Consider the following 24,361-nt stretch of genomic DNA (forward strand, 5'->3'; position numbering starts at 1 on the left):
CACCTCCCGTCAGCAGGGGGCGTGTGTGCTGCACCTGGTCCTAGACTGCAGCCGAGACGGGCTCAGGGTTGGAAGGACAGGGAAGCCCTCCCTCCTTCCCAAGCAGCAGGGCTTAGGGAACCTTTAGCTACCGCCCTGCACAGGGTGGCGGTTTCCACCTTGATTTGCCAACGGACAGCCTTGCTGCTGCTTTCAAAGCTGAGACTCCTCAATCCAAGGCTTTGGCCAGTCCCCCTCTCCCCATGCCCATCACCCCGCAATGTCCCACTTCCAGGCCTCCAGCCTGCGGACGCCCATTCTGTTCCTCCCTGCCTGGCTAACTCCTACAAAACTTCCAATAGCATGTCACCTCCTCCGGGAAGCTCTCCTGAACCTCCTCCACAGTCACAGCTCCTGCCCCCCTCCTTCTCCAATGGTAGTGGAATGTTTAAGTCATCCTTGTTCCAGGTGGCTGCAAGGGAGGGGCATAACATTGTGGACATTTATTCAATGAAAAGTTTCTGTTTGCAGGTGCTGGGGAGGTACAAGGCCTGTCTGTGAGGGGAGCCAGGAAACCAGGCTGCCCAGAACAAGGGGGTGCACTTGACTTCCCAGGGGGTGGGTGACAGCCTGGGAAGGTGGTCGCTTTGCAAACTGTAGAGTGTCATCCCCACCAGGTCCTGGAGGGAGAAGGCAGCCAGGCCCGGCTAGGCAGTATAGCGAGGAGTGCACCAGCAGCGCCCCAGATCCCGCGGACAATGAAGAGATGGGGTTCAAGGCAAGTCCTGGCCCCCTCAGAAATATGGGAATTGGGAAGAGCTCCAGCGAGGATGCAGGGAATAAAAGGGTAATGCGAGGTGCGCAGAGGGGTCAGAGTTTGCTCAAGGTCACACAGCAGGGGTGAGAGGCCCCCTCGGTCCCGTGCGCCCAGCCGAGCAGGTGATCTTCAGCTCTGGACAGCTGCTGCTTCCCTGTCCCTCTTCCGCTGGCCCTGCAGCCCAGGGCTCCCAGCACAGGAGCCGCCAACGACCGCCGAGCGCCCCCTGGATGGCCTGGGTCAGGTCAGCTTCCCGCTGCCCTCTTCTCCACTCACCTCCAGGCCGGGCTCAGCGGTGTGGTGGACCGGGCATCCCCTCCCGCGCCACCGCCCGGGCTGTTCCCGCGCGGCCCGGTCGCCCTCCGGCGCCCTGGGGTGGGGCAGGTGGAGCGGGTGCGCTATGCCTTTAAGCCCTGGCGAGATGTGAGGTGTCGCCGGCTGCCCAGACGTCGCCAACTCGCCAGGCCGGAGCCCGGGGCCCCGCCGCGGAGCGAGCGGAAAGCGCAGGGGGCGGCCAGGCCTGGGGCGCGGCGGCTGCCTTCGCCGCCCAGCGCGCGCTAGAACCCGGGCCCCGCGAACCGCGCCGGTGTAATGCGGAGGATGTGAGAGGCGGCGCGCGCAGCGGGGAAGGGGCGCGGGAGAGGGCGGCGGCGACAGACGAGAGGGTGGGGGGACAGGGTCGGGTGGCAAGGAGAGGAGGGGTGGGCAGCGGCAGGCGAACCGGGAAGAAGCGGAGAGGTGGCGGAGGCTGAGGGGAGAAGGGGCGCGGGCGGAGGCGCAGGGGAGGGAGCCGGCGCCTGCTGGCGGGAGCGCCGGAAGCAGAGCCGGGATCCCGGGTCTGGGGGCCTCCCGGGTCTGGGAGCCGGCCCGGCGTGGCGGAGTAGTGGGGTGTCCGTGCAGTCCCCACGGGGAGCGACAGGGCACGTGAAGTGGCCGGCCCGGCAGAGGGCGCAGGGCCGCCTTACGGGGGGCTGGGGCGGGGGTGCTTTGTGATTGTCCCGGCGGGGCGAGCCCGGGAGTGCGGGGCCGGCGTGAGGCGAAGGCGGCGGCGGGCCCTAGCGCGCTCGGTGTGTGTGTGTGTGCGGGTGGGAGCGCCCGGGAGCGCGCGTTAGGGATTCTGCCGGCATCGCAGCGCGTCGAGCGGGAGGCAGGAGCGGGGCGCGCCGGGGCGCGCGGGACCCTCCCGCGCACACACGCACACGCCGCGCTCTCCCGCGCGCACACGCCCTCCCTGCCTGGCTCGCGCCGCTGCCACCATCTCGGAGCCGAGCCGTGTGGAGCGGGCAGCAGAACCGGAGCCGGCACTGGAGCGCAGCCGAGCCGGGGGCGATGCGGGCCCGGAGCGGAGCCGCGCGCGGACGGCGCGCCCCGGACGGTGAGTGAGGCCCGGTTGGGCCGCTGCGGCGGTGGCGGGAGGTGGGTGGCTGGGGTTGCAGGGGCGCAGGCCGGGCAGCCGGGGGTCTGGGCGCCGGCAGCGCCTTGTGCACCGCCGCTGATTGGGCGGGAGCCTGGGGGCAGCGGTGCGGGCGGCGAGTGCGCGTCCGTGGAGGGCGCTCGTGCACGCAGCTGGAGGTTGGGGGGGCGGGTGTGTGTGTGCGCGCTCAGCACCTTAGGCCGTGACCGCTCAGCCGCCCGCGCGCGGCCCCGCCTCATCCCGCCCCAGCTGCCCCGAACCCCCACGACTTGGAGCAACTTTGCGGAGCCCCCCTCGGGGCGCGGCGGGCCGGGAGGGGCGGGGAAGCTCTTTGTGGGCGGAACTCTGGCCTCCTTCCAGAGGGGACGCCCGGAGGGCAGAGTGGAGCGGCTGGCCGCAGGAGTGCACCTGCTTCTCTGCCAGCTCTCCGGGACTGCCGGCCAGCCCTGCGGCGCCGCGCTGGAGCCGCTCCGGGCTCCGGTGACCCCATCAGGGTCAGAAGGGGACCGAGTGGTTACGGTCCTCCTCCCCGTGAGGCCCGGGAGCCGGGTACCCGTAACCAGGCGGGGTTGTGATAGTGGTAGTTGGGGGCGGTAAGGGACGTGCCCCTGTGTGCCTTTGCTTGTCTCCTGCGCCGTTTCTTCGCTGGACGGGCGCGGCCCGAGGACAATTAGGTGCAAGGTGCACCCTGCCAGGCGTGGAATGCAGGCAGGGCTGGGAGGGGTCGCCAGTCTGGCGCTGTGCCCTAACCCCTGCGCGGGCCAGGTAGGGGGTTACCCCATCTGCCTCATCTTGGGCCTTGAGACCGCGGCTGTGCAACGCCTCTCTTGCCTCGGTAGACACCCCCTTACTCTGCTCCTGGGCTTTGGAACCACCCGGCCGGCTCAGCCAGTGCAGAGGGCTCTGTGCCCCTCTCCACCCACCCACAGGACCACGCGCTCTATACAGCTCTTCCTTGCTTCCTCCTCCAGGAAGCCTTCTGGGATAACTGCTTGCACATGACTCCTTGCAGATTGCAATTTCTTAGGGGGCAGCGCTTCTGAGGACACCCACAACTGCCTCAGTGTTTGAGTCTGTAGGCAGTGTAGAGGCGCTGGTGTCTGGGTAGGCCTGGCAGTGTGTGTGTCTTTGCTTGGCCTTTAGGGTTAAGCCCTGCTCCCACCCCAGCAGCCCAGCAGCCCCTTGTGCTGTGAAGGGGCCCAGTGCTGGGTAGACAGGGTGCCTGGAGGGTGCCTCTGACTTGGCCGTGGACTTGGGACCTGTCCCCAATAGCTTCCCGGATGGGGCATCCACTCACAGCCAGAAATTGTGTAGCAAAGTCCCTGATTTTCCCCTGCCCTTGCAACTGGCTTGCCCTCTTGTGCTCAGCCTCGAGGTATCAGGTGGGTTGTTCAGTGCTGGCAAGTCAGGCTCATGCCAGGTACTCCCGCCCAGCTGGGCGTCCCTGGCCCTATTCTTCTCTCTTTCCTGTGCAAGACCCATCCTGTTATTTTTTGAGACCTTTGTCCAGAACTCAGTCTTGGGGGGCCTGGGAGACCCGTGGAAGTCCCAGCATGCCCTGGCTACCTGGCCAAGGGGAAGAGGCTCTGGCGGCTCCTTGGGCTGCTTCCTCCCCAAGGGCGCACCCGGGCACAGGACAGGCCCTTGTGACCCCTGCCTCTCCTCCCTCCTCCCACCCCCCCCCACTCAGGCTCTTGGAGTCCTTTGGGGATGAGAGCTGTTGCCTGGAGTGACAATGTCTTCCTGTCTTATCCTGCAAGCGATGGGGCTGGGCTTGCAGCACCCTGGAGCGCTTCCTGAGTCGGCTGGGCCAGCTTCTCCTCCTCAGGTCTGCCCCGCCTGCCCTAGCCACCACCGACTCTGGGTCACTCCCTGCCCCGCCTTTCTTAGCCCCTTCTGCCCAGATGGGGGTCAAGGGCTGGACTATGGCTGGCTCCACCTCCCTGGGCAAGACCAGCTGGAGTCCTTCCCTGGTTCTTTGACCCAGGGGAGGGCTATGTGCCCTGTTCCTCTAGCCCCTGCCTCCTACAGGGGCAGCCCCTCATCTGCTGTCCCAAGTCCTGGTGGAGGGATAACAGAGCTAATCTTTGGCCCCTGGTTGAAGCAGCCAGGGGTGACAAGTTGGGTACTGCCAGCCCCTCTTCTGTCTGCTTCCTCCAGGAAGATGGCCTCTCCTCTTGCCCCAATCCCCTGAATTTTGGGGGTGTGGTCCCCTGGGCCCTGCCCCTCCCCTGTGAGAGAGAGGTGTCAGCTGTGGGAAGCTGTTGCATGTGGTGGGCTTGGGGTGACTTGCTAAGGGGCAGTCACTCAGGGCTCCTTCAGGGTGATGGGACACCTGCCCCAGCAAGTCTCAGAACGCTTTCTGTGGGCTTATGGGAGCTCCATGCTCCCCACTGCCTAGACCCCTCCACCTGGGAGTCTCGCTCCACATTGGAAGGTGTTTCCTGGTTTGACAGTTGGGCTCCTGTTGAGAATGTGCGGATGCAGGCCGGCCCACATGTGAGGTCAGGCCCTGGTCTCGGAGGGCATGGCCGGGAAGCCAGAAGTGGGGAGGCAGCCCTGTGACTGCTGTGGGCAACCAGGGTGATGGAGGCCACCACCCACAGCAGGGGCAGGCACCTGCCTGTCTTCTCCGGGAAGGCCAAAGGGCGTGTGTGGATCCCTTGCCTGTGGAAGGGGCAGTGTTTTGGCCTGGGGTGAGGACCTGGCCGTGGCCATGTCGGTCAGTTGGTCATCTGAGTCGGGTGGAGGTTTCAGCCATTGTTGGTGCTAGCATGGAGCTGTGGGGAGGTGGCGATCATACTGTGACCATATACACTGAGCAAGCCCCAAGGCTCTTGGGGAGACCGTTTTCTGGGTCTGCAAAGTGGGTGCATTTGTTTGTCTCTCTGGGTATCTGGAGTTTATAACCTCGCAAGTGACCTGGGTGACTCCCCCAGGGTCACAGAGTAGTGGGGCTCAGGGCCCTCCAGCCTGTAGCCTGCTGGCCGGGAGTGGGTGGGGCGGCCTTGGGGGTGCCTGCGGAAATGTCCCTCCCAATCCTGTCCCCCTGTAGTTGTTCCACAGTCCAGCTGTCAGGGAGCATATGGGGCCATATGGCCATGGCTGGGGAGGCGTCAGCCGCTGGAGAACAGATAGTGGCTGCCACCGTGGCTTTCCAGATCTGTGTGGCTATTGCCTGGCCCCAGGGTCAGGGCAGGAGGAGGCCAGAATGGGCTCTCCATGTCCAGGTTGGTTTGGACACAGAGGTTGGGCCTTGGCAGGGGGCCCAGCTCCAGCACCCATCTGTCAGGGCAGCTGGACAGGCAGCTCCATGCCTAGGGCTGATCCAATTAACTGCAGGCCAGCTGTGCTGGTCATAGCCCATCCCTCCCTCCTCCCCGTCCCCTCAGGGTCCTGTAGGTCTGCAGGCTGTGGCATGGCGTGGTGCTGTGATGTCAGAGCCTCCACAGCATGTTGATTCCTTGCCTTTGAGGTCTTGGGGTATAGAGATGCCAGCAGTCTGGGCTCGGGTGCCTGTTGGGACTGCATTTGGATGCTGTTCCTTCTACTTCTAGGCTGGTGAGTAGGCCCCTTTCACAGATGGGAAAGTAGAGGCTGTGAACAAGATGGGCTTGACCCTGCCTCTGGCCTCCAGGATTAGGCTTCCTAAGCTTTAGTGGGTGGACGTGGAGTAGAGTGGATGTGCCTTCCTCTGCTGTCCAGACGGCTAGAGACTTCTATGGCAGGTGTGGTGCCCAGGTATGCTGTGGCCAGTGCCCTGTCCCAGCTGCTCAGCCAGTCCATGCCAGCAGGTGGGAAGTCTGAGATGGGCAGCCTCCGTGTGCGTGTGGGGAGAGGGGCAGAGAAGTTCAGGGTATACCCTGATACCCCAAGGCAGCCCTGAGAGGCAGGATGAGGAGGAGGCGGGGCTCTGCCTGGCATTGCAGCCTGTGAACTTGGTCAGGACCTCAGAAACCTCAGCCTCCCTGTTTGTCTCCCCAGTCAATTTTTTAAAAATTTATTTTTATTGCAAAGTCAAATATACAGAGAGGAGGAGACACAGAGAGAAATATCTTCCGTCTAATGATTCACTCCGTAAGTGACCACAATGGCTGGTGCTGCGTTGATCCGAAGCCAGGAACCCAGATCCTCCTCTGGGTCTTCCATGCGGTGCAGGGTCCCAAAGCTTTGGGCCGTCCTCAACTGTTTTCCCAGGCCACAAGCAGGGAGCTGGATGGGAAGTGGGGCTGCCGGGATTAGAACCAGCGCCCATATGGGATCCCGGTGCATTCAAGGCAAGGACTTTAGCTGCTAGGCCATGGCGCCGGGCCCCAGTCAGTTTTTTGAGGCTATACCATTAGCATGTGCTTTTACACTTGGGAGGGAGTCCCAGTATAGCCCTTTTGTGGCTATGAGCCTTGGAGGTCCCCGTGCCATCCTCTGAGGATCCCTTGTTGGGCCCAGCTGTGCTGGGTGCGCTGGGGACAGAGCAAGACTCACCTGTGTCCTCTTGGGGTGAGTGGCAGGTGCCCACTCCTGGGCACCTGCTGCCCACACCTGTAGGGCTCCCCCTTGCCTCCCTGCCGCTCTCCATTGCTCCCTAGGCTGCAGCTCCCTGCCCCTGGGTTTTCTTCCTGTCCTGAGATGCTGCTGGCCTGGCAAGGCTCAGATGGGTTGCTCCCCTCCTGACTGCCTCTGCTGAAAGGCTGGGCTGCACACCTACTGTGTGCCTCTGTGTTGCTTTGGAGCTTGGGAACCATGCCTGTCTGACTGAGCTCCTGGGTGATCCCAGGGGCACCCTTGATGGTGGGAGCGGGGCTTGCGGTGTGTCCCATGAGGCCTCCTCCAAGGCTTTTGCCGCTTCCTTCCCAGCGGCCCTATGGGATCAGTCTCAGCAGCTCCCGGAGTTGTGGACAGCTCTCCTGCCAAGGGCTCCTTGCCACAGACAGCAGTCCTTCCTGCTGCTTCCATCCCCAGGGTTAGTGCAGGGTGCTGCTGGACCCCTGGAGTTGTGGGAGGCACCCAACACCTGCCACACATCACTTTTCCTGGGGTGGCACGGACCTCATTCTGCAGTTAGCGATTGATTATTTGGGGTCCCAATAACTCATCCGTGTTGATTGGTGGAGGCGAACCTGGCCGCAGCCGTGTGGAGCAGCCAGGCCTGCTTGGGTTGCCGTGGTCTCACAGCTGTTTCTCCTTGGCTAGGAGCCACTGAGGAGGGGCACCAGCTACTTCCTCCATGGTCCTCGCCCCCTGGGCTGGGGAAGTGTGGCCCACCCATGCTTCTCTTCCTTCTCCTTCCTTGTGTGGTGAGCAGACTGCCCTGGTCTTAGATCTCTGCTTTCCCATCTGTGAGATACTGAGTTTGATCCCTCTTTGGGCTAATACCTTGTCGTCCTTTCTGTCGAAGTCAGAGAGAGAATTAGGCTCTGGGAAGGTGGTGGCCGTTGGGCCCGGTGTCCTGGCTCTCCCCAAGCCCAGGGCTGTCCAGCAGAGAGGAGGCTGGCTGGGCGGTGGCTGCAGGCAGTAGTTGCCTGGGTGAAGCGCTCCAGCTGCCGTCAGCAGGTGCCGAGGCTTTTAAACCTGGAGCTGGGGCTCAGCAGAATCCGCCAACCAGCAATTTCTCGGGCAGTAACATAAAGGAGATGGCAGGGGGGCTGCTTAACCTACTTAGCAGCTCTAGTGAGCCAAGCTAGGGGTGCCCGTGTGGTTGGTGGGGCTCTTGGATCATGTGACCAAGCCTGTTCTTTTTTTCTGCATTTATCAACTTTTTTTATTTTTTATTTTTTGGTTAGGACCATTTTCAGAGCTGTGGATGGGCAGAGAATGGGATGGGGAGCTGCCACGTGTCCTTCACATGGGTGGGACAGTTGTTGACTTTTGGCCACGGCGTCCTATGTCCTTTTTTTTTCTCCCTGAAGCATTTTAAAGATATCAGTAGCCAGCTCCAAAATATAAAACACTTCTGCCCAAACCCTAGGGATCAGGTGCAGCTTAGTGTGGCATCCTTGGAGTGGAGGGTGGGTGGCTGGCGTGGGACCCTCGTCCCCCTACTCCCACGCCCTCCTAAAGCTATGCTCTACCTCTGTCCTTGTACAGGGTGGAAACAGGAAGTGGCCCTCTTTAGGTGAAACGTCTCTTTTGTTTGCTGTGGGGCTGAATCAGAAATTGCATCAGGAGAATCTGCAACAACTTCTTGTTAATTTTTTCAATTTGGGAGGCTGCTGCTGGACTCCAGCCACCTTAGAGTGGGCACTGGGCAGGCAGCAGCAGGAGTCCTGGCCTGGCAGGGGCACTGGGGTGGGGTTCATTTCCCTGTGGAGAGCCATCAGCTCAAGGCAGGTATGGCCCTCAAGAATCCTGGGACTGGAAGGTGGCCTCACATATGCTCTTCCAGGTAGGGAAAGTGGCACAGGGCATGACCAGCCCCATCTCAGGTCTCCAGTACCACGCTGCAGAGCGCTGGAACAAATCAGGTGTCTGGTGTGTTGTATGTCCCCTGCCACCAGGCCACATGGCTTAGGTGGCTCCCTGGTGCAGAGAGGAGATGGCTGTTCCTGCTGGCTGGCTCTTACAGCCCTTCTCTGTGCACATGTATGTGTGTGTTTGTATGTGTGCTCATGTATGTATACACACGTGTGTGGACCATGTTGCTGATCAGTCAAGAGAACGAGGCCTCCCTACGGCACCCTGACAGCCACAGCTCTGATTGGTGTCAGGTGCCAGGGGAGGCAGTGACCAGAGGGAGAGCAAATGACAAAACAGACATCAAAACCCCTTTGGTATCTGGTCCTGGTCTTGTGGCACTGCTAGCCCCTGCAGCCAGCCTAGGTGTTCTTGGCACCCGGGAAGGAGAGGGTATAGGGCAGCCCCTGAGCCTGGGGGTTCAGCTGTGTCTCCTGGGCACACAAGATGGATGGGCCTCACTGTCCCAACAGCCAGAGGCAGGATCAAGTTGCTGGGTGCCTTGCTGCCTTGCTCCTTGGGAAGTAGGCTGGGAATGGTCCCAGGAGAGTGGATTGGTCCTTGTGATCTCCACACCCCATCCAACCTATGCTCACTTGGTGCTGCAGGGTGGGGGAGGTCCAGGAGGCAGCGCGGCCATGGCTGACACCAGGTGTGTGTTCCTGCACTCACTGGCAAGCTCTCCCTGGCCCTGCAAGATGGCCTCCTCTAGTCCCATGTTACAGATACCATGTTACAGAGCAGTTCACCTGGCTAGTCAACCATGTGGCTGGGCTTTGGGCCCGTGCTGCCTTCCAGAGCTTGCTTCTGCACTCAGGTTTTTTTTTTTTTTTTTTTTTTTTTTAAATCTCCAAACTGTTGCCTGGGTCTCGGTGTCAGCCTCCATCTGGTGGGCCCAGGAGGATGGCTGGGGGATGGGGGACCCATTCTTGCAGGGAACTTTCTTAAGGCACACAAAATTGTGGAGATCCTGGCTCTGCACAATGAGCCTCCCTACCTCTTTGCTCACAGGTGTCACGTGGGTGTTTGGTGGGTGACTGGTGGGGGGCTGGCACCTGCGTGCGGGTACCTGCAGGGTCACACCTGAGGGTAAGCCTGAAGCCACGGCTCTGTTGGATGCTTGTAAGCGTTGGGCATGGTGCTGAGAACTTGGCATGTGGTGCCTGTTTGGCCACATGAAGCCTACAACGGCTGCTGGACACGTACGGATGCTGAGGCTCTGGGGAGGTCTGAGTTTTGCCATTAGTGTAGGGGAAGGAGGTAAGAGTGAAGCCGCTGCGGGGGATTCTCTCTTCCTTGGCCTGAGCCCCTGTGGCTGCAGGCTGAGGGGTACCCCGTCTTCTCTGTGTCCCATTCTTGCCCCGTTTCTTGGGGAGAGGAGGGGTGTGGGTTGAAACAGGTGGCAGGGATGGAGGAGTGTCCGTGGCCTCTCCTAGACCCCTCTCTTGGAGGCGGTAAATATTTTATCTGTACTATCTCTGCTGAAAGAAATTGCAGCTTTTAATTTTTTACTCCCCATCCCCACCCACCTTTGGTTTGATATAAATGATTCTGGGGAATTTCTGTGCTGGGCACTGGCCCTGTCGCTTTGTCGGCGTGTACCGCCCGAATCCCCTCCCAAACTCTAATTGCTTTTATGCTGTGATAGTTGGCAATAGCAATTTTCTTTACATTACGGAGGAGGAGGAAAATCCACTCTTTTGTTGTTGTTGTTGTTGTTGTTGTTGTTGTTTTGGTTTTGGACTCTAACCTTTTGGCTTGAGTCACTCTGCTTGACTGAGCCTCAGTTTTCCCATTTACAATGAAGTCAGGTGCCCATGCATTCACTTGTCCAGTGTGCATGTGCCCTGAGTGCATCACTGGGGGATGAAGCCCAGTTCCAGTGGGTGGCTGCTGTGTCCCCAGCATGTACTAGGCACCCTGTTAGGGTTTGCTGACCGCATCACAAGTGCACCGGGAGCCAGGCCTGCTACCCAGCCTTGGGGGTGCCCCAACACAGAACTTGCTTGTCAGCTAAGGGTCTCCGAGGGGCTGCCCATTGAACCCTACCTGCGTGGGCAGTGGATGTAGCAGGTGCATAGAGTGGGGCATGCCGGGAGAGGGGTGGAATAGCCAAGGAGGAGGAGACAGGAAGTAATGACAAATGCTTGCAGGGCAGTGGCGAGGCTGCGGACACAGCTGCCCTGGTAGATGGCATGGCTGGGGAGAGCTTCATATGCAGTGGGGGTTGGGGAGCTGTTGAACTTGATCTCAGGCTAGCAGGAACCCTGATAGGGTTCTGAGTAGGTTGGGTCAGGATCTGAGAGGTCTCTCTTAGTGTGTAGGGCACATGGTAATGAGGAGGTGGCTGGGAGTATGGCAGAGCGAGCTTGGAACAACAGGACCAATCCAGGGGACCCCCTCTCCCTCAGGGGAGGCAACATGTCCAGCTTCTAAGGTCACTCCCCTCCTTGACTATGGATCCCCCAGGAGACCCTTCCACGGGGTGGGCCAAGCAGGTACAGTAGGAGCCGGCAACCCCACTGGTGTATAAAGGTCATACTTGCCTGATGGTTCTTCAAGCAGGTGGCCATGGTATGGAACTGAAACTCAGGGTTCCCTGGCCTGCTGCCTGCTCCGCCTCTACTGGATCCTTCCACCATCCTCACTTCCCAGCCCTGTGCTCCTTCCCTGTGTGTGGAGCATGTGGGGGCTTTTTTAAAGCATTAATGATAGAAAATAAATTGAAACCGGAGTGGAATCATTGCCGGGTGTTCTTGAAGGGCTGCCCCTGTCCTCGTGCCTCTCAGCCATATTGGAGCCAGCAGCCAGACTGGAATATGAATGAGTCTGGGGGCCTATCTTGCTCTTAATCTTCTGGGAAGCCCTTCCTGACCAGACGGTGCTTGCCAGTGGTCCAGCTGTTTGCCGGGAGGCCTGTGTGGCCGCTGGGCATCAGCAGCCATGAAGGGTAGGCTGTTGGAGCCCTGTGCTGCCAGTCACTGCCTCTTGGTGAAATGAAGGATTGCTGAGTGTGACCAGTGTGATGGGGCTAGGCTGAGAGGCCCCTGGGCGGTCAGGGCTGCTGAGGGTCCATGAGGCATGTGGCCTTGGCCTCCGGGCTCAGACTGTGGTCTCTGGTTCCTCAGCCATCTCTGGGTGCCGTGGGAGGTGGTGATTCTGACCCCCAAGAGGGTGCATGGCCTGGATGCTAATGTAGGGCAGCCAGTGCCCACTCCTGCTGGGACTGAGGCCCCTGCCTCGTGGCTGGACTGCTCAGCCCCAGGGCTGTGCACCCACTTGACTCCTCACCTCCGTTCATGTGTGCAGGGTTGACCCCTAGCCCAAGGGGGCTGCCCCTTACCCACCGCAACCTCGGCCCCCTGTAGGCTGTGCCCTCATCCTGCCCCCTGTCAGCCTGGCCCACCTGTTGTGGACAGCTCCCTTCCTATCCCTGCCACATGTGCTTGCTGTGACTCATGCAAGGGTCTGAGACCACAGGATCTGTTCCCTAGCGGCCCCACCTGTGCCCTGTTCCCTCCTCTGGGTGCTTCAAGTGAGCCCCTTGAGGAGCCTGTTCTAAGTCAGGGCCCCAGCTAATCCCAGCTCTTTTGGTTTTATAACCACCAACTTCTTGGGGACCCTGGTGAGGAACTCTGGCCTTAGTTATTCCCCAGGGGACACCTGCTACCTGTTTGCTGACTGAGGGCGGGAAGCTGCCTCTGGAGGGTTCTGCCCTGTGCCTGCTCAGGCTGAGAGCTATGGTAACCCATTGATTCATTCCACAACCTGTCAGAGAACAGGACCTACCCCCCAAATGCCTGACCTGCCAGCAGTCCTCCACATCAGGGGTCAGGGATTCTGAATGACACTGGGGACTAGGCAGTGAGGAAGGGCATCCATGGCAGAGAACAGCAGGTGCAGCGGCTCAGAGGACCAGTTCTATCCCTGAGGACAGGATGCCCAGTGTGACTGGAAGGTATTCTTGGGAGACGTTGGGGTCAGGCATGAGACTGATGCCAGCTGCTGACGGTACCCAGGGGCCATGGCTATAAGGAGGGTGGGCAGGCAGCAGAGGGGAGCCAGGGAGGCTGTGGAGAATGTGTTTCGGAATGTAGTCCTCAGTTTCTGTGGAGGGAACAGAGAGGGGTACAGGGGAGACCCTCGGGGAGCTGTGCTGGGCTTGTGACTGTGCCTTCTGGAGGGTGGTACCTGGAGAGAGAGGTGGGGGTGGGTGGAGGTGGGGAGGGAGAGGGAACCTTCTGGCATGTGACTGGGGTGGGATGGGGGTGCTGCAGTGTGCTCAGACTCCGTGGGACAGATTCTGTGTTTTGTTTTGTTTTTGATGGGTTCACAATAGGGAGGGGCGTTTCTGGACAGGCCTGGGCTCTGGGGTTTGAGACGTACCCCTGGCCTCTCTGCAGGCAGCCAGCTGCCCACATGCCCTGTCACACATGCACATGGGCAGTCTCTTCACTGGTGGAACTCATGGAGTCCTAGGACACTGCATGCGCGCGCGCACACACACACACACACACACGTTTGCATGTCCTTGACCCCCCCCCCCCACATCTGCATGTCCCTGATACACATGCATAGTTCCTCTGTGTCATTAGTGCAGGAAGTGACAGCAGGTGCACACACACAGACTACGGACAGACACCTTTGTGCCAGGTTCACCTCCATGAACCTCTGTGTGTCCTCTGTGTTTGGGCCCTGCCCACTCTGCTCTCCTTACACCTGCTCTCACCTGCCACTTCTCTGAGCTGCATGTTCCCCCCCCCCCCCCACTTGCCGTGGATTTTCTGCCAAGGCCTCTGTCAGTGAAGCCTCTCTCAGCCCAGGCTGTACTCATTCCCTTTGACCATAGCCAGCTGTGTTGGATTCCTGTGGAGACTCTGGTCTCAAACAGGCCTTTCTGGCAGGGGATCTGGGGTGAGGGTATGGGTGACCCCTTGTCACTTTGCCTGGAGACACCTGCTCACAGATCTGCATTTTATATTAAGGCTTGGCTAGGATTTTATATTAGGGCTTGGCTAGGATTAAAAAAAGCATGAACTCTCAATGGATTCTGTTTTTCTGATGACAAAAGAAAATCCAGCCGCCTGATTTATGGATGGGGGGGACACGGATGCCCCATGCCCACCCCAGCTATGCCGAGCAGCTGCTATTTATAAAAGCGCCATATACAGTGCCATGTCACGGCGTAGGTGCCCCTCCTGCTGGCCGTGGCATGCCGTGTGCTGGTCACATCCTCTGTAGGAAGGCCACGTAGGAAGGTTCCCACACTGACAAACGCTCAGGCCGTTTCTCGAGTCTGTCATTCTTCCCAGCAGCCCTGGCGGGAGCAGCCTTGAAAACTTATGCATGAATGCCTGCGTGGTTTTGTTTTGCAGTGGGAGAAGCTTCCGCTGGAAGTGGGGAGTGACAAGGGGTGTGTGTGTGTGTGTGTGTGTGTTGGGGAACTGCTGTGTGATTTCAAACGTGAATCCGTATTGTCCGATCACCCTTCCACAGACTGAGCCAACTCCCGCTCCCGCCGCTAGCCTGCATCCTTGCCAGCACCGCTCGTGATCAATCATTTAAATTTTTCCCCATCCGATGGGCAGCAAGTGGAATCGTGTCGTTTTCATTTGCCTTTGCCTGATTGCTGGTGAGATAGAACATCCTTTCGTTCGTTTATCGGCCAATTTAGCTGCTGCTCTGTGGAGCCCTAATTCACTGCCAATTTTTCCTTTTTATTCCCCCCTTTTTTTCTTATTGATTTGTAGGGGCTCTTTGCATATGAGTGATATTTCCTTCCAGGGTCTCGCCAGCATGCTAGCCTTGTTCCTGGCGCCTCTGGCAGTTACAGCTGCCTTACGTGTTGATGTGGTTGGGAATTTGTCACATTTATACTCTACGGCTGCTGGATTTCACGTCTGGCGTCAACAGACTTCCTCGCCTGCTAAGATTTCCTTGCGAATTGGAGGTTTATGGCTGAGAAGTCTCCGCAGAGCCGGTTGGTGGGCTTCGTCCCAGCTGGGCGCCCGCTACTTTTGGCTAGGTCCAAGTTTCCTCATCCCTCTCCTCTCTCTGCCTGCCTCTTGTAGTCTTTACCCGCTGTGTGCTTGGCTCCAAGCCCTTCCAGCTCCTCTCTCCCGGTCTCTGCTGTTTCCTGGGCCCCAGCTGGCTTCCTGTCATGAAGCAGCTGGTCACTGGGGACATGGGGTGGCAGCCCTCGGGGGCTTGAGGACAGGGTGGCAGCTGTTGGGGAACGTGATCTCTCTTGCCCTTTTCCCTTCTCTGCCAGCCTTGCCCAGGTCCTGTGGGCTGGCAAAGCACGCCTTGGCCCCATTTCAGGCCTCAGGAAAGTGTTTTTCTGTGTCATAGCTGAGAGCAGGCTCTGAGCAATATGCCTGTACAATAAATGACACACATATGATCACACCTATGTATACACACGTGCAGACACATATGTATGCATGAGAGACTGCTTATTACTACCCAAGAGACAGGAACTTGCATTCCATCAGGGCAGTGACCTTGTTGGTCCATCCAGCCCAGGCCTGCACAGTGCTGGGTTCATGCGGAAGGAAAGAGGGAGTAGGGACCTGTCAGGAGGCGGCGTGGAAAGGGCTGAGCCGGGGTGGGCAGGGAGGCTGTGCCCAGCCTCCTTTGAGCAGCTCTACAGCATGGAGCTTTTCTCACGGTTCCTCATTTCTGGGACCTGGAGGCCTCAGCGGAGGTCACCCCTCCCTACTCCCATTAGCTGCTGGAGGAAGGGGATGAGGAGGGGCTACAGGAGCCATCGGGAGATAACGGGGAACCAGAGAGGCCACTGGAGCCTGGCTCAGAGGTACGTTCCCTGGGCTCCAGGCCACTTCCCAGGCTCCTGCAGCCCCTGCCCCCTGGCACACCCCTGGCCCCAACAGTGGTCTTCATCCTGAATGCCTGGGAGGCCCGGGAGCTCCTAAGCTCTGTCTCAGTGACCAGATACTAAGCGTTCAGTTGGGTGACTGAATGATTGAGAAACCAGAACTCCAGGTCTTGGGAAAAGGGGAGCTGGGGCCTGGTCTTGGCTTATGGGCTAACTTGTGGGGTGACCCCAGCTGGGCTTCAGTCTCCCCATCTATATGGTGGGCACGGGCCTCTCAAGCTCTGTGGCTGTGAGTGTGTATGTGTGTGTACGTACCGTAGGTGTGCTATGTGTCAGGTGTGCCATGCTAGGGCTGTCTTCATGGCTCCATGCTGTACCTCCTGGATCCCAGTCCCCTCCCCATCCTCCTAGTCCTAAACCTGCTCTGGCAGCATCCTCGAGTCTCTGTTCCTGTGCCAGTCGCACATTCTCTGGCAGGGTGTTAATCCTGCTGAGTGCACAGGCATTGTGTTTGCCGAGCTCCTGAGGGTGCACAGAGGGGCCAGGAGTCAGCCAGCTCCTGGTACCTCATTCTTTGGCACAGCCTGTGACTGAAGTTTTGGGTTCTGTCGGGCTCGAAGTGGCATTTGGGTCTGGCTGGCTCCTACTGCGTCTCCCACCATGTCCCCTGCCCCAGATCCTCTTCACGCTCTTGCCTGTGGTCCCATTTCCATAGCAACTCCTTGTGATGCTACCAGGAGACTGGGGACTTCCGGAAAAATTGGGGGAGGGGGTGGGGGAGGGAGCAGGAGGCCCATTCATTGCCTGGAACATGGCAGCTGGGGCTTAGTGGGGTGCTGCGGGGATGGTTGGCTCTGCCGACTCAGGTGGAACTGGACTCCAGGGCCATTGGCCAGGTGGTCTGGAAGTCGGCCAGGGATGGCTGCTGTCTTGGCTGGGGCCTGGTGGGCTCACACCAGTCTAGCAGTCATGGAAGGCACCCCTGCTGGCTGGAGCTGGCTTTTCAGAGCTCAGTCCCGAGGAGCTGTCCAGGCCGCACTGCCCTGTATGCTGAGCTGGCTCTACCATGTCTTGCACTGTTCTAGGCTCTGCTGAGGCCTGGCTGGTAGCTGGGGTGGAGTTGGAGGCTGCTGAACTGCAGCGCCAAGCCGGCCCCACTGTGTCTGGTTCCCAGTGCCTCGGGTTGTGTGGTCGGTGGGGGCATGGGGGATGGTGCTCGGGACCTGCTCAGAGCCCCTGTCCCTGCCTTCAGATGTAGGCTGGGAAATTAGATGGCCTTGGCATCCGAGGAGATTCTCCATCTGCACCTCTTATGTGACCAGTGTTTCCATTGTCTGAGACTGGCCAGGTACTGGCTCTGCAAGCGACCCTCCAGGCCCACATGATGGCAGCTGGCTCCTGGCCTCCTGTACCCATCTTCCTGTCCCTGCCTTGTGAATTCTCCCCAACCTCCGGGGACCGGGGCCTGTGCTAGCCAGGTGGGTTCCCCTGGTAGAGCTGCGGCAGATGCCATTGCCCAGGTTTGGAGCCCCCTCCAAGTGCACCTGTCCTCTCTGGGAGCTTGACTTGGCTGACTCACTGCTGCAGGTGGATTCTCAGGGAACACCCCAGGCCTTGTCTGTCACATCGTAGAGAGGGACTCTGCAGGGCTTTGCTGATAATTCCGAAACACAGACTCACTCTCTCTGTCTGTCTGTCTCTGTCTCTCTCTCTCTCTCTCAGGAGAATGACAGCCCAGGAGGGAATCCGGGGCAGGTGCTTAGCCCCATGGTTAAGCTGTAACTTGGGATACCCACATCCTGTACCAGAGTGTCAGGGTTCAAATCCCCACTCTGCTTCTGACCCAGTTGCCTGCTGACCTGCACCATGGGAGGCAGAGCAGGTGACGGCTCAAGTACTTAGTTCCCGTCACCCATGTGGAGAGACATGGAGGGAGTTCCTGGTATTCAGTTTCTGCCTGGCCCAGCCCTGCCCATTGTCAACATTTGGGGGAAGTGAACCGGAAAATGGGAGATCTCTTTCTCTTTGCTTATTAATATAATCAATAGGAAAACATGTAGCCAAAAACAAAGTGGTTTGGGACTTTGAGAAGTTTTGAAAACATTGGGGTGGAGCAGGCACTCTTCCCTAGTTGGCTTCCTGAGATCCTGCCTGGGACTATGCCCTGCACCACTGGGACCACCTCTCCTCACGGGAGCCCTGCCCTGGGAGTGCTCCTGGAAGACAGGTGGGGGGACCTGAAAGATAAAGCTCAGGCCGGGGACAGGCACCTGGGGGGACACTCTGCGGGAGAGCTGACGGCCTGGGAAACCCCTCTCTGTCCTCCCAGTAGGAGGGTCTGTCCCCATTCTATGGATGAGCAAAGCTGGGATGAGAGGAGCATGACTAAATGCCGCTCTGGCAATGGCCAGAACCTCTTTCTGCCTCAGAGCCTGGCAGCCTGTGCATCTGTGTGGCAGATGCCAGTGCATGTGTGAGGGTGTGCACATGTGCAGGTGTGTGTGTGTGTGTGTGTGTGTGTGTGTGTGTAATTTATGCTGTGGTCAGCAGCAGGTGGCTTGCTCAGGCCAGGTGATGTCAACCTGTGGTGTCGTACTTGTCAACTCAGCACCATGGCCACCTCTCAGTCTTGCTCAGGAGGTCTCCCTGTAAAGCGACTGTGCCCAGCCTAGCCTGATTAGACGTCTCCGTCCCCCCACCCCGCCGATCCTGGTCTGGCTCACAGCAGTTTCTCTTGCTTCCCACAGCCTCCAGTACCCACAGCACAGAGGACGACTAAGTCAGGCCCAGGCTGACCCCAGTCCTGCTGCATGTCCAGGAGCCCACTCAAGGTGAGGTAAGCAGGCAGACAGGGGCCCCAGGACGGGTAGGGGTGGTGTAGAGCCTGCAGGTATGCTGCAGGCTGGCAGCCATGGTCCCAGAGATGCTCAGAGCCAGGGCAGCTTACAGTGTCTCCACTTGCACATTCAAGTCCTCCATCCTTGTCCTGTTGATCAAGTGTGCACCTGACTGTAGGTTGGGATAGGGTGGAACCACATGGACAGTCACAATCAGGGTTTGAGACGTTGAGGTTAACAGGCCTTGCACTGGATTCTCCTGTGTGTCCAGCTGCCACTGGTCAGGGCAGGATGAGGCCCAGACCTGGGTATGGTATGTGGCTGTGTGTACCTGAATGTGCATATGTGTGCATGTATGTGTTACAGGTGTGGCTTGCCAGGGGGCTGTCGTGGCTCTATGGGGACAGAGCAGATGGTCTCTTGGACTGTGCCAGGGGAAACTGGGAAGCATGTTCTGGCTGAGGGAGGTGCGGAGGAGTGGGGGGACCTAGGTCACACCAGCTGACCTGGGGCCTTGGACCAGGTTGCCTACACCGGGGATCTGGGCCAAGCACACATTTCTGTTCTTGACAAGCCCCTGGCCCAGGAGGAGACTGCAGTGGAGTGCAGAGGAGCCCGCCCCCCACCATGACAAGACGCTGCTGTGCTGTGGTCAGGAGTGGCTGATGCGGTTTGCTTGCTGGGCGTGAAGTGTGGAGCTTGCTATCATATGCTGACCCATGGGTCTTGAGCGGAGTCCTTCCAGCCTATTGCTCTCCCTAGGAAGTTGGGAGGAGAGGTTGTGGGGACTGAGTTTGCCCAGGGCAGAGGTATAATGGAGGCAGAGGGGCCTGGGCTGTGCCCCCTGCCCAGGAAGTGTGGCCCACTGGGAGCCTGAGGAGGACTGTTCCCTTTCAGCAGTGAGAGGGGCTGGGCTGCCTGCTGGAGGGAGGTGACCCCCAGGAATCTGACCCTTGGAGCTTGTGGCATCCTTTGAAGATGTTGTATTCTCCCATTGATGAAAAGAGGTGGTATGCATGTGCGTGTGTACGTGCCTGCTCTCCTTGGAGCAGAGGGAGTGCTGGGCTGTTCTGCCCGTCAGTCTTTTGCAGAATATGTATTTGTGGCATAATTGGGCTCCAGCTGTCCTGGCTGTGTTCTCTCCTGCCTCTGGCGCTTAATGCGCTGCCGAGATCATTGCCCCATCGCGTGCAATGTGCCGCTACAATGGCACTGTTGATGGCAGTATAATGCTCCAGCAGTGCGGGCTGGGCCTATTGCGCCAACTCTGTGCCTTGTGTTTTGATGGTTCCCAGTGTTTCTGTCATTGTTGGAGAGCCCGGATGAGTGAGGCGGGGGCTGGAGGGGCGGGGACGGGTAGCAGAGCATTGGGGTCGGGGCTGGGAACAGGTCTGGAGAAGCCTCCTTTTTTCTGTGCCACCTGCTGTCTGTCTCCTTGCATTGCCCCTCCCCTCCATGCTCCTGTCAGCAGCTTCAGGAGGAGAGGGGAGGGGAAGGAAAGGAAGGGGAGGGGAAGGGAAGGGGAGTGGGAAGGAGAGAGTAAGGGAGGGGAGGCTAGGGGAGGGAAGGCTGGGAGACCCCATGCCACAGCGTAGGACCCATGCCTGCTGGTGGGCATGCCCTAGGCTCCCCTCGTCTTCCTCACGACCCATGGGTGCCCTCTGCAGTGTTCCTCACCTCTAGTGGCCCTGCTGACCCCAGCCTTTCTCACACACCAGGATGCTCTTACCCCTTGAGTGTGGCCTGGACCCTGGTGGCACACACTCAGCATTGCGTGCATGCTCGCTCAGATCGATGTCAGCTCCGTGGTTCCTCATTTCCAGGATTCCTGTACCCACGTGAGCAGGGGTAGGGCCAGGCTGCTCCTCCACGGGGCTGTGGTTCCAACCAAAGTTGACAGAAAACCCTTACCGGCAAATTCATAAAGAAGCTTAAGGAGTGAGGCAAAATGGGGCTGAGAAAAAACATACCAACCAGTGGATGGGACTGAGCTTTAAAACCCATTGACATGTACAATTGCCGAATGGGATGTGGGACAGACTGGACTGGTCTGCTGCACATACTGGCAAACCAGGGCAGGGAATGGGCCTGGTCGGGGTTATTTTGGGTTGCTCCAACTAAGCTTCAGCCCACACTGGTCTGTCTGTGTGAGGGCCGAGTATGTGCTGGGTAGAACCAAGCTGGACTGTGGCACCCGTTGGTTCCAATGGAAGACGGGGCTGAAAACGGAACCAACCCAGCAGTTGCAACCACCAGCTGATTGGGGCAATGGATTGTGCCGGACCCTTTGCTTGCTAGTACATACAGAAATCTGGTCTGGGAACACCTCAGATAAAGTTTCTTTGGGGATCACTCCAATCGAACTGCTGGACTCAGAACCCTAACCAAGAAAAGACAGAGGACAGAACAAGTCAATCAACCACCTCAGCTATATGTTGGCAGCGAAAAACTGGGCAAATGGAGACTCTAAGATGGACTATGTCAATCAGTGGATTCTTCAGCAACTTCATCATGCTTGGAGTGGCGAGATAGGCAACACTTCGTATCTGTTGAACAATCAAAACCACTTAAGATCCTCGGAGCATGCCCCACATTAGGGACCTGGGGTGGGTGGGAGACTGGGTGGGGCTTCTCCCTTAAAATCCCCTTTTACACCAGATATATGAAGGGAACAATGCGGAACTAGTTGTCTTACCCATCTTCCTGTAGGGTTTGAACCTTTTTACCCTAATTATGTAAAGACTGTAAAAAATAAAAATAAAAATAAAAACCCATACCAACCAAGCAGCATTGGAGGGTGGTCAGGGAAGGCATCTTGCAGCCTTTGAGCATCTTTGAGCCAGGGTTCACAGATTTGGGAGATGACTCGAGGCTACTCTGCCTCCTGATTGGAGGAAAGACAGGCAGGCAGGCAGGGAGGGGCAGGAGTGGGCAGATCAGTGAGGAGACCCCAGCCCTGGCCCCCAGAAGCAGGGCAGAGGTGGGCAGCGTGGAGGAGAGGCTAGCGTAGTAGATCATGTGGGGGTGGCTGAAGAGTAACCTGTGGGCTGAGATCCCCATGGGCTGAGGTCCCACGGGAGTGGGGAGCATCAGATTGGCACAAGGGCTGGGAGCAGGTGCCCAGGATCAGTCCCCCTCCGCCTGTATGCGGAGAGAGCAGGAGGCTGCAGGTGGAGTGTGGAGCTATCCACAGAGCAGGCCTGAACGTGAAGGCTGAGCCCTTGCTGCTGGCCATCCCGTTGTGGGGTGCCCCAGGAAGCCATCCAGGAATGTCTGGCCCTGTCCCCTCTGCTGGTGCTCTTGAGCTGTGCCCATCTCCTCTCTATGGGGAGCTTTCTGCGCCCCGGCCTTCAGAGCCCTGGCAGAGGTCACCACCACCGCTGGTCTGTTTTCTGGTCATGCTCCTCCCACAGCGGCTCCCTGCTGCTCCAGCTTGAGGCTCAGGGTCTTTGCTCAGGGTCAGCCTCTCATGATCTGGTTTCAGCCCAGTCCTTTTAATTTTTTTCTTGTAAAGGTTTATTTATTTGAAAGGCAGGTTCACTCCTCAGATAGCTATAACTAGAGTTGGGCCAATCTGAAGCCAGGAGCCAGGAGCTTCTTTTGGTCTCCCATATAGGAGCAGGGTCCCAAGGACTTGGTCCATCTTCTGCTGTGTTCCTGGGTGCATTTGTAGGGAGCTGGATCAGAAGTGAGACAGCCAGGAGTTGGACAGGCACCGCTATGGGATGTTGGAGCTGCAAGCTGTGGAAGGGGAACTATTGTCCTCTGAGTTCAGTGTCCTGTCCCATCCCTGCCCTCTACAGTGCTTTTCCTGCACCCCCACACCCACCTTTTCTAGAACAAATTCCCTGACCCTGTATCCTCCCTCATTCTCCTGGCCTTCTCTAGGCCCATGGCTACTGGTTGAGTTGTCCTGGCTCACCAAGGTCATTGTCCTCTTCTCTGCCCTCATCCACTTGTCCTTCATGTTGCTGCCCTGGTCACATGCTGTCCTGCACTCCAAGGCCAGAACTCTGCCCAGTGGAGTCCCCTCTAAGCCTGGGAGCTCTGGAGCTGGGGGCAAAGGGGCATCCTGCAGTATCCTACCCCAGGGATGCAATTACAGGGAGGCATTCTCTGGGGGCCCACACAGACCCCCTGATCAAGGTACCCAGAGGACTCAGTCTGGGTGATTGACAAGTCCAAAGCCACCCCTGGGGGTTAGCCAGATGTGTGTGTGTGTGTGTGTGTGTGTGTGTGTGTGTTGGGGACCTGTAGGGTTAAGCAAGGCCCCTGCTGGGAGGTGAGTGGTCCTGGAGGAGGTCTTCCCAAACCCCACCCCTGCCTTACACACCTGCAGTGACCAGGCAACTTTAATCCTGAATGCATTTCCTTATGCACGCGGAGTTGAGCCACTTCCCAGATGTCATCCTTGAGGGGTTCACTGGGTGGGGGGAGGAGTTCATACCTGGCAGTTCATCTCCCAGTCTTGTCTCCCAGTGACTGGCTGACATCCCAGTGAGGGGTGGGATTCTCTTCCCTCCTCCTCCACTTATCCAGGCTCCCCATACTATGTACCACTGCCTCTTCTATCCAGACCCCATTCAAGAGGAGGTTTGGGGCTGGTGCGGTGGCATAGCATGGTAATCTTCCAACTATAGCACTGGCATCCCATATGAGCACTGATTCATGTCCCAACTGCTCCACTTCCAGTCCAGCTTCCTGCTTGTGGCCTGGGAAAGCAGCAGAGGGTGGATGGCTCAAGTCCTTAGACCCCTGCACCTGTATGGAAGACCTGGAAGAAGCTCCTGGCTCATACCTCAGATTAGTTCAGCTCTGGTTATGTGGCTATTTGGGGGATGAAACAGTGGACTAATTGAGTACTTGCTGTGTGTCTAGCAGTGTGCTAGGTGTGATGTAAACAAATTCAGAAGGGTGGTGGGTTAGTTTGCCTGGCTGCTGGGACAGAGTACTGGAGACCAGGTGCCTCAGAAATCTTTATCTTTCAGCTCTGGGGACTGGGGTCAGGGTGCTGGCCGTCTGGCTCCATCGGAGGCCAGGAGGCAGGGATAGGATGCAGACCTCTCTCGCCCTTAGCTGGTAGATGTCATCTTCCCTTGTGTCCCTGTGCCGTGTGTGTGTGTGTGTGTGTGTGTGTGTGTGTGAGAGAGAGAGAGAGAGAGAGAGAGAGAGAGAGAGAGAGAGAGAGAGACACTCAATAGCCGAGGCTGTGTTTCTCGATTTCTCTGTCTCACAAGGGCAGCAGTGGTGGTGGGTGCAGTAGCCACCTACTCCCGTGTGACCTGGTTCTGCTTAGCTAAGTACATTGATAGTGACCATCTCTCTGGAGAACGTCCCACCGCAAGGTGCTGGGGCTTGGAACTCCCACGTTGAATACTTGGGGGACATAGTTGAACCCATGACTGTAGACAACTGCAGCCATGAGCTTTCCCCAGTGGAGGGCCCAGGTGGCCTTGGCAGTGGTGAGTATTTCATGCCGTGGGGTATGCAGCTGAGGCTAGAGACAGCCCATGCTGTCAGGGACATAGAGAGGAGGTTCCGCCAGCAGGGCCAGAACCAGGCCCAGCATTGTGTTTTTAGCAGGAATGTCAGCCAGACCCAACAGCACAATGGGTGGTGTTGATGATCCAGTCCCTGTATGCTGAGGTCCTGTCACTGACCCAGTCCCTGTATGCTGAGGTTCTGTGGTTGACCCAGTCGTTGTATGCTGAGGTTCTGTGGATGACCCAGTCCCTGTATGCTGAGGTTCTGTGGATGACCCAGTCCCTGTATATTCTGGGTGAAAGGGCTCATCCATTGGGCTCTGCGAACCCTTCACTCAGTGTGCCCCCTCCCTGGAGAGTGACCTTGGTCTCAGGGTGGTCGACTGTCAATTGGGGAACAGCCATTTGCTGCTGTCTCTGTCATAAGCCTGTGGTTGGAGAATGAGCAGGAAGCTGCCTGTTTTCATTACCTGTGCTTACTCTGCAGGTGGATGTTGCCTGTCTGCTGGGCCCTGTGCTGGCCTCAGGGACACAGAGCTGAGA

The 24,361-nt window shown here is 58.4% G+C and overlaps 1 protein-coding gene across 1 annotated transcript in view; it reads left to right on the plus strand.

Annotated features, from left to right (window-relative positions):
* The first annotated feature begins 1,780 nt into the window (after positions 1-1,780).
* Positions 1,781-24,361, plus strand: part of LINGO1 (leucine rich repeat and Ig domain containing 1) — a 136,996-nt gene continuing 114,415 nt past the window's right edge. The window contains exons 1-2 of the mRNA XM_058665309.1: positions 1,781-2,171; positions 18,246-18,334. The gene's annotated coding sequence lies outside the window, so the exon portion shown is untranslated. The remainder of the gene's footprint in view (positions 2,172-18,245; positions 18,335-24,361) is intronic.

This window comes from Ochotona princeps, chromosome 6 (genome assembly GCF_030435755.1).
Source record: "Ochotona princeps isolate mOchPri1 chromosome 6, mOchPri1.hap1, whole genome shotgun sequence".
NCBI classification, from domain to species: domain Eukaryota; kingdom Metazoa; phylum Chordata; class Mammalia; order Lagomorpha; family Ochotonidae; genus Ochotona; species Ochotona princeps.